General features: G+C 33.8%; 1 long non-coding RNA gene across 1 annotated transcript; it reads right to left on the reverse strand.

Moving 5' to 3' along the window:
• Nucleotides 1-3,735: 3,735 nt before the first annotated feature.
• On the reverse strand, nt 3,736-5,132 carry LOC104231530 (uncharacterized). The gene is made up of 3 exons (XR_712095.2): nt 4,981-5,132; nt 4,379-4,447; nt 3,736-4,054 (listed from the first exon to the last, which is right to left on the reverse strand). It is a non-coding gene; the product is annotated as an uncharacterized lncRNA (long non-coding RNA).
• Between the last annotated feature and the right edge of the window lie 5,107 nt (nt 5,133-10,239).

Raw genomic sequence — 10,239 nt, forward strand, 5'->3', positions numbered from 1 at the left:
TTGCCTAACCTTGACTTGAGGAAATTGTTTCAAGAATAATCTCGTTGTTATGTGCAACGTGTTTTGAAGTAATATATATGCGAGGTGATGAGCGTATACACGTATTCTAAGGTTTATTCATGCTTGGGTGTATTTTAGTCTTTTTATGCCTTGTTTGGTATATGCTTCACTTCATATGCTCTAATTGATTTACTTATGTCATCATTAGTGCATCTTCACATGCCAGTATTACACTATAGGTGTCTCTCGTATGCTACTTTAACGTTGTAGGATATTGTATATCATGACTAATATTGTATGACTACTTGAGAATTTTATTCATGCTAGAATAATATTATAGGCATCCTTCACATGCTAGCTTAACATTATGGATTTTATGTAATAATTTTACATGGTAGAACTGCATAATCATATACTGCGGTGTATGACTTCATTTATGTTGAGGTATCAGTTACGGTATATTAATTATATCATGTTCCTATAGGACGTAAAAAATTTATGTTCCAAGTGTGTGTGAAATAGGATCTATCCCTCATGAGCCACCCGCTCATGTTTTTCTCTTGGTGACATACACGTGGATTTATGAGAAATCGATAAGTTTCTGACTCGATTATGATACCGATTGATGGGTTTGAGTATAAGGGTGAAAGATTTATTTACGTTAAGTGATCCTTTATGTTTGTTCATATTTTCTTATAAATTTTATTTATGTATATCATCCATATATGCTTTTATATATTTTTACACACACGTATGACTTATTAGAAGATTGTTGGACACTTAGATGGTGTTAATTTGATGCAGCGGTTAAGTTTTTATTATACATATTTGATATTAGGGTATTGTCAATGCATTTCATATAAATATTGATTGTGCATATCATTAAATATGTTTCTTTGATGCGTTGAACTTATTTAGCTGAGATAGGTTGCATCATTATCGTATGTCCTATCTATCCATATTGTAATATACTTTGATTGTTATCAACTTTCTCTATTGTTGCTTTGTATATGAGTTGCACATGTTAAAGTGAGTATATTTTGATAAAACTTCGCCGCTACTTTGTTGAAGCTGTCTTGATACTTACAAAATATTGTATCAATGTACTCATACTATTTTAGAATTGAGATATTGTAGAGTTCGAGAGCAAACATTAAAGATATAGTAGTGTTCCATTTGCAGGTTGTCATCTTGTTCATGGTAGTTTGAGACTTGTATATCAGTTTTAATATTTCGAATATATGTTATTTTTTCACATCCGTGTTGTATTCTCATTCTCAGTCGATCATGATTTGTGACACTAATTCTTGGGTAGTTATTGTAAATTTCGCGATTATAATTCATTATTTATATGGTTATTTTTTTTTGAGGATTACTCCTGTATTGGTTGGTTTGCGAGTTGGATTAGATATAATTACAATTTGATGGAATGCAGGCCGTGACACAATACATGCTCGCCAAGTTTATAAATGACACACTTTGGCGAATTAAAATGGAAGCTTATGACCATAAGATAAATGAGTTTGGTTTGTAATTCAAATGCACCAATTAAATTAACGCAAATGAGTGTGGCTTTATCATAATTAATCTATTCCATCATTTTAAATAAATAGGGATAAGGTTTAAATATGCCATTGAACTTTGTGAAATTGTCCAAGTATGTCATCCATCAATAGTTTTGATGAAATTTGTCCCTACCGATATTGTTATAGCTACTCAGAAGCTACTCAGAGTACGGAACCAAATCCACGGATTAGTGTTATGGCTAAAGAGATTGAGTCTCTTAACAAGTTTAGGCGTTGCCTAGACTTGGTTGATGTGTGCGGCAATGAATAGAGCCCTTGCGAGGGCTAAGGGCAAGGTAGAGAGACGTTGTTCCTGTTGATGAAGAGAATTCAAGCCAAGGGGAAGATTTGTTATTTTGTTGCTTGAATTATTTCCTTGTAACTTTAGGAAACCCATAATCCCTGTAGGCTTAGGAAAATCCATTGTCCTAATAGATTTTTGAAAGGAAAACCTATAGTCCTTATCAAATTGGGAAACATTTCTCTTATATGTTTGGGATCTTTTGGGATCTATATATAAGGGTTGTAATTGGGGATCCTAGAGATTGTACTTTGTTTTTTTTCTCATTCATAGTGGAAAACTCTCTCTGTTTTTGCCCCGAAAATTAGGCTTAGCCGAACCTCGTAAAATCCATGTGTTGATTTTTCTTCTCTATTTTCTTTGTGTGTGATTGTGTGCTAGTTAACCCACGATATTCCGCAAAAGTTATATATAAAATTGGTCTAAAATCTAAATATGCTTATTTACTAGCGAAAGTTTTTCAATACATGTCCTTTTGTATATAAGGGAAAAGTTTAAAGTTACCCTTGAACTTTGCGAAATTGTCCTAATTTGCCCGTAAAACTTTAATTTTACGAAAACTGTGGCGCTAAGGATATTTGACGGGAGATTCAATTTTAATTTGTGGTCCATTATTAGTTAGACACCTTTATATGAAATGGAATATGTTAAAACCCCAAATAAAACACATAATATTTTCATATGCCCATTTCCCCTAGTCAAATCATAAGTGGTTATAGGAAATTGTTTCCATACTATTCGACGCATAAATCAAACTATCATGTAAAAAACATTTAATTCCGTAATAGATGAAGGAATATTATTGACACGAATATTAATTATTATTTCCTTCAGGTTGTCGTTATAATCTTGAGAAAAGTTCTAGTATTGTATGGAAGTTAGATCATGGTCTTAAAAAGTACGTAGGGGTGTACAAAGAAAACCGACAAATCGCACCAACTCGAAAATCCGAGTCAAACTGAGAAAAAAAATCCGACTATGGTTTGGTTAGATTTGGTTTGGTGTTGAAAAAAACCCGATCATAATTGGTTTGGTTTGATTTTAACTAAAAAAAGTCAAACTGAAGCCAAACAAACCCGACATTACATGTATATAAGATTTAACTATATTTAATACATAAAAATACTTATTGTAATGTAGTTTATAAATATTTTTTAAACTTTTTCATAATTTTATCATCTAATGTATTATTTCAAACTTGGACTTATAAATTTTGAATGCTCCAATAAGTTTGATAGTCTATAAATATTTGTAACTCAAATAAATTCTAAACAAAAATCAAATCAATATTAATTCTAACAAAATGACAATAGTATTGGATATCTATTTTTTTAGTTTTTTCATGGTTTATTTAAATTGCACAACTTATTTTTTTCCAGTGTTTAGTCATATAAATAATAGTAGTACTTATCAGTCGTACTTATTTTATCAACTTAGTAATTTTAGATTATGTTTATTTTTATTATGGCTTATTAAAAATATTTGTTTTATGCCATTTTATTATCTTTATTGTTGAATATTTTAGTACAATGCTATGGCGTATCTCATATTTTATGTTAATATTTTCTTGAAAAACACCTTATATAGTTATGTCTTACTAGGATTAAAGAAATATTTAGAGCGCAAATTCTATGTTTTGCTCTATGAAAACTTTGTGGAAAAAACCCGAAAAACCCGAAAACCTCGAGATTAAAAAACTCGACTTTTATTGGTTTGGTTTGGTCTTTAAATTTAATAACCCGGCACAATTAGTTTGATTTGGTAATTGAAAATCCAAACCAACTCAGCTTATGTACACCCCTACACGAAGGTATAAGAACAGCAAAGCTAGTACATCCAAGTGAATTTGGATCATACTTCTACTGCAAGTGCTACGAAATATGCAATTATAATTAAGAACGAAACATTATTACAATATTATTACAGACGCTGCTTCTAAAATATAATTCAGAAACGCAGAAGTTCTCACCAGTAATTTAAATTTAACTTACAACATACCCAGTAAAATCTCACTGCCAATAATTCAAACTTAAGCAACATAAATTGGTAGCCCAATTGAAGTAGAATAAATTAAGATCTTCATAAACTATAATATGGTGGAAATTAACGTGGTTTATTTGTTCATGCCAGTGGCATTTTTAACGGCATCTGCTGCTTCTAGTGTTTTGGTCTTCACTTGCTGCCCCACCTATATCAAAATATCACCAAAATTAAAAAGAATATTTTTAATATAAATAAGCTTTAAAAATTCAGATTTATTGCAAAGCTAAGATTTTGAGTTAAAGGGAATTAAACACTAAAAAGAGGTTATCGGGCTCTGGATAAATATATATATTAAATAAATTTTGAAGAATTAACCTAAATAACCGACCACCCAATGGCTTAGACTAAAAATGACTGGCAAATATATAATATATGTATATCGAATAAGAATAGTAAATAGTAAATTCGGTCGGCTATTTGTGTAAATATCATGTTTGATTGATAAATGAATAATTAACAATGTCCGAACCTCTTGCGCTGTTTCCTTGGCAGACTGCACAGCAGTCCCAGCCTTCTCCAACAATTGATTACCTTTTTCCTGAGGCATCACAAATTCAAAAAATATCACACTATTATATATGTAGGAAGTAGTAGCTAAAACAATTAAAACTTCTTTTACGTATAGAGATCTAGAATGACAAAATTAAGACAAATTTCATGTAGAAAGGAAGAGTTTTTTCGTTCCAAAACGATACTCCGAAATCCATTAAATGTTTTCACCAATGCAATTATCATATAATTCTATTCATTAATGGTTAGATAGATCCAACAAATATTTTTTATCTCTATTTGTTATGTAATGTCATGGCCTTCTATGATTTTCATCAACTTTATTAACTTAACTATAAGCTCACTAACCGGAATGTTATAATAATAATAATAATAATAATAATAATAATAATAATAAAAGGAAACCTCTTATAGAACCTATGTCAAGAAAAAGGCTAAAAGGCGCCCCTACTCGATGGAATGAAATTAGTAAATTCTATCATCAATATTTAAATAGATACAAAGAAATCACCAACTAAAATTAAAAATCGCATGGAAGAGAAACTGAAAATTAATGCAAACCTGGGCTTGGCCCTTAGCTACGCCAATATCGTAGCTCAATTTCTGATTTTTGTCCATGGTTTTTCGCTTTTGAAATTGGAAATATTTGGAAACAAGTAGTGGACACAATTAACTTAAACTCTTACAGATCTTCCAATTGCTTATGGATGTGTTTTTCGTTTTACAAAGACTTTGTATTTATAGATTTGTAAGCCAATCCAATGATGGCATCTGGAAATCCAGATTTTAAGATATGTGGTAAAACACATGATTCTTGGCCACAGGGTACTAGGAAGAGGTTTTTTGTTTTACACTCTGTATTTATAGATTTTAATGCTAGTCCAATGCCGACATCTAGATTTTTTAAGAAAAGTAGTAAAACACATTCTTGGCCACAGGACTAGGAAGTGGTTTTTTTGTTTTACACTCTATTTATAGATTTTAATGCTAGTCCAATGCCGACATCTGAGAATCTAGATTTTAAGATAAGTGGTAAAACATATTCTTGGTATTACGAGGGACTTTCCGGCGCGTATTTCCTGAGAGCAGAGCAAATTTAGACTTGACGAAATAAACAACTAAAGTAAAACCTAGTAAAATAGTTAATAATTAAGTCCTCGATAACGGCACCAAAAATTTGTTACTTCCAAATGCACACGCAAGTATACGTGGTCGTACAAGTAATAAAGTGATAAATCAAGTGTCGAATTCATAGAAACTTGTGTTAACTACCCACTAGTTTCACCAAGATTATTATTCAGTCGAGTCAATCAGAGTTCAAACGTGTGATTATACTAAGCAATAATTCTAACAAGTTACTAATTAATCAAGCAACAAAATAATTATTGTGTATTCAGTAGGGATGAATATTCCAGGATTGTGATCGATTCACAAATCCTATTAAGTAGATTAATGCCTATATGACTATGGAATCAATCTATTAAGAACAAATTAAGATTACAATATCAATTGAGCATGGTGGCTAGGTATATTCCCATCCTAACCACAAATCCGCCATTTACTCAGAGTTAAGACCATGCCCTCTTCAACTATTCTCTAATCTAGACGTAGCTTTCTCAAGCATAGCATAGATAGTAAATAGAACCTAACTTTTGGCTAGACAATTGGTAAATTAATCACAGAATTAAAGAAACAATCACATATTAGCAAACTGTAATCAAGGTTAAGTCAACTTCAAACAAAAATATTCATGGTTAAATCACAACCCTAGAATTATGGGTTTTAGCCACTTATGATAAAATCAAAACAATTTCACAAGTGTTGAATAGTTGAAAATAGTAAGAAAGATGAAGAAAAACTGAGAATTCTTGCTCCTGAGTATTCCCCATGTGTATTTGTCTTCTCAAAGTGGCATCTCCCCCTCCAAAATAGATTTAGGCTTGCTTTTATACGATTTGGGGGTGTATTGGATCGAAATAACTTTGTCCCGATTGAGGTAGGAGAAATTTCCGTCACCAGCGCCCAAGGTAGTGTGGGGCACTAGCCCTGGCGCTTGGGATTTTGATGTTCTGATTTTACGCCATAGGCCCCCCATGCTAGCCTGGACGCTACTTTGAGGCGTTTTTCCCATTTCATTCCATTTTTACTTCAATTCACGCACAATCATCTCACATTGCCTCCGGATGATTCCTACATATAAAAATATCATGAATTAGCACAAATCATTACATTACACATCTGAAATCTACGAAACATGAGTAAAATGCGAGGCAATATGCATATAAATATACATACTTTAAGCCGAATATCATTGTTATATATTGACCTTTTACTTGATATACCTTATTCTATGTTAAGCTTACCTAGCACTAGGGTTATGTGCCCTCGCGACTAGGTGGATTTTGGGTTGTCATATAGCTTAAGCTTTTTGATGATATGGACACATACTTTAACATGGTATTAGAGCATGTAGAGGTTATGGGATCGAGTCTCACTTCCATCCAATAACAAAAAAGAATTTTCACGTGCTTGGCTCAACAGAAAAAAATCAACGCCGCACGTGAGGGGGAGGGGTATTGAAGATATAATTAAGTAAATAAAAGTGTGCTCATTCTACCAGGTTAAGCTTTTAGATGAGATGATTACCCATTTCAACAAGCCCAAGGTTGACTTTTGTTGACTTTGTTCAAAAAATAATTTTCTTATGGTATTGAGTCCTATGATGTTGTTTGATATCGTGCAACACTCTTTGGGCTAGAGTGGTCTCGTTTGCTGAATTTGGAGTAGAAAAAACGAATTTAGAAAATTAGATCTAGCCTAAGAAGAGTAAGTATCTTGCCTAACCTTGACTTGAAATTTTTTTTCAAGAATAATCTTGTTGTTACGTGCTACGTGTTTTGAAGTAACATATATGCGAGGTGACGAAGATATACGCGTATCCTAAGGTTTATTCATGCTTGGGTTAGTATTTTAGGCTTTTAATGCCTTGTTTGGTATATGCTTCTCTTCGTATGCTCTAATTGATTTACTTATGTCATCATTATAAGTGCATTTTCACATGCCAGTATTACACTATAGGTGTCTCTCGTATGCTAGTTTAATATGGTAGGATATTGTATTCATGACTAATATTATATGACTACTTGAGAATTTTATTCATGCTAGAATAATATTGTTACATCTCGCGTTTTCATACGTTAAAAGTTTCGTCTTCGGTTAATTGACATTGACTTGGGGATGAGATCATCTTGACGTTAATGTACTTACGCTATCTATAACAAGCGATAAATAAGTGTTATGAAGGATAAAGGGGTATACGGATTAAAGAAAACAAGTTTCGTTGAAAGTGGGCAATTTGGAATAAAATACAGGTCGGGCGATAATACCCAATAATTATGAACTAGTACCATGCAAGGTACCATATGACCATGGTAGTATAATATATAAAGTATATATGAAGTATTTTAAAAATAAATAGAATTTTAAGTAATTTATGGTAATTTTTTAATTATGCGGGTAATTGATTAATTATCGGGTAACAAAACATTACCCAGTAAACTAATAAGTGGATAAATTATTAATAAATTAAGCCCCCCACACACACGTGGCAAGAAGACACAAAGCCTAGAAAATGACTAAGTAGTCATAAATCTAGGTGGCTACCAAGGAATAACTTAATAATGACTTAAAGACTAAGTCTTAGAAAGACTTGTAAAACTTATCCAATCTGCCTTTAAGCTTCATTTAGTGTCTTTAGCTTCATTTTGTTGCTTTGGCTGAAACCAAGGGCGTTGGAACAGAAAACCAATTTGTCCAAAATCTTTAGCCAACCTTTCAATTAAAATTTCAAAGAGCAACCAAATTTCATTTCAAGATTTCAAGCAGAATTTCGTCCATGTTTCGCAGAAGTAAATTCGTTCAAATAATTCCAGGAACAAGTATATTAAAGCCCTCCTTTCTTTCTTTTGACATGATCCATATGATACTGAAGAAACGAGCAAATACACAGTTTTCATAAATTACTCTATTCATAGAAATAGTAGGGGTGTCTATATTCTTGATTTCCCCATGAGATTTATTATTATCTTTCGTTCATGGGTCTCAGAATAATATGTAGTTGGAAAAGTTATCCGGAAGGAATATTGAGATTATTACGTATTTTTGATGCATTTCACTCATTTATACATGTGCATTGACCCAATACCGGATGACGTTATATACGCGTATATATGTAAATATATGTATATGGGATATGGAAAAAGGTTACGGCGTTATATATGCACCACCACCTGATCAACTAGTATATGTTGATGATATTGCCCATAGTGGCCGAGATGATATGATGGGATGCCCTCAGTATTTTGATGATATTATGTACACCCATACCTATGCATGACACGACATTTATACGCATGTGCATGACATTATGGACGTTTTAGAATTTACAAAGTTATTCAAATTTAAAGATGTGTTTCTATATTCCTTGTTTCATTTATGTCTTTTACGTACTAATTTTCATGCCTTACATACTCAGTACATTTTTCGTACTGACGCCCTATTTACGGGGCCTGCGTTTCATGCCCGCAGGTGCAGGTAGGCAAGCTGACAGTCCCCCTTCTTAGGATCCTTAATCAGCGAGAGTTGACACGCTCCATTTGATCCAGAGATGCTTTTGATTTTGGTACGCTATGTTTGTATATATACATGTATATGGGTATGACGTGGCTTAGTCCCGTCTTTGTACAGCTATGTTTCTATTAAAAGTCTGTAGACAGTATGTCTAGTTGAGTTATATGTGGCCTTGTCGGCTTTCAGTTTTGGATATATAGTTGTCTATAGTAGCCTTGCCGGCTTGCCCACTGTATTCTGCATGTATACGTACATATGCCTTGATGGAGGTTTCCTTCACGTATGTTAATTTCGTAATGCAGAAGATGTTATTCAAGTTCATATCTTAGACGCATGCTTATGGGTGTTTGACAGGTAGGACTCAGGCACCCATCGTGGCCCATCAGTTTGGGTCGTGACAAAAGTGGTATCAGAGCAGTTCTGTCCTAGGGTTGTCTACAGACCGTATCTAGTAGAGTCTTGTTTATGGGTGTGTAGTGCACCATACTTATAAACAGGAAGCTACAAGACATATAAGATGGTATCCTCTCTTTTATCTCATATCGTGCGATACAAGAATCCATGTTCCTAACGATATGTTATATTTTCAGCAATGCCTCCAAAGAGTACGGCCACCCAGAAGGGAAAGTCTATGGCTGGTGAGACTACTAGTCGAGTGCCACGAGTAAACAGGGCTCGGGGAGAGTCTCATATTGAGGTTCCATCTCAGACTTCACATACCCCTCCCTTTTTAGAAGAGCTCCGAGAGGCACCAACTCCCGTGCCCGCCCTTGTACATTCAGCACCTCAACCGGATGCACCGGGTCAGGGGATGAGAGATGCTATTCAGTTATTGACTCGATCAGTAGTCACACAGGTTTGTCGTCAGGAAGTAGGTATTGGTCACCCAGATAGGTCCGTGAGTGCGAGGGTTCATAACTTTATTAATTTAGACCCTGCGGTATTCACTGGAACAGATCTAAACGAGGACCTTTAGGTATTTATTGATAGAGTGCAGAGGACGTTAGGGGTAATGAAGGCCACTGCGACTGAGTCAGTTGAGCTAGCTTCCTATAGACTCCGAGATGTTGCAGTTAATTGGTATGAGTATTGGGAATTGTCCAGAGGTGATGATGTCCCTCCAGTAGTATGACAGGAGTTTATAGAAGCTTTTTTTCGTCATTATATGCCACCAGAGCTTAGGCGACCCAG

Source organism: Nicotiana sylvestris, chromosome 9 (genome assembly GCF_000393655.2).
Source record: "Nicotiana sylvestris chromosome 9, ASM39365v2, whole genome shotgun sequence".
Lineage (NCBI taxonomy): Eukaryota > Viridiplantae > Streptophyta > Magnoliopsida > Solanales > Solanaceae > Nicotiana > Nicotiana sylvestris.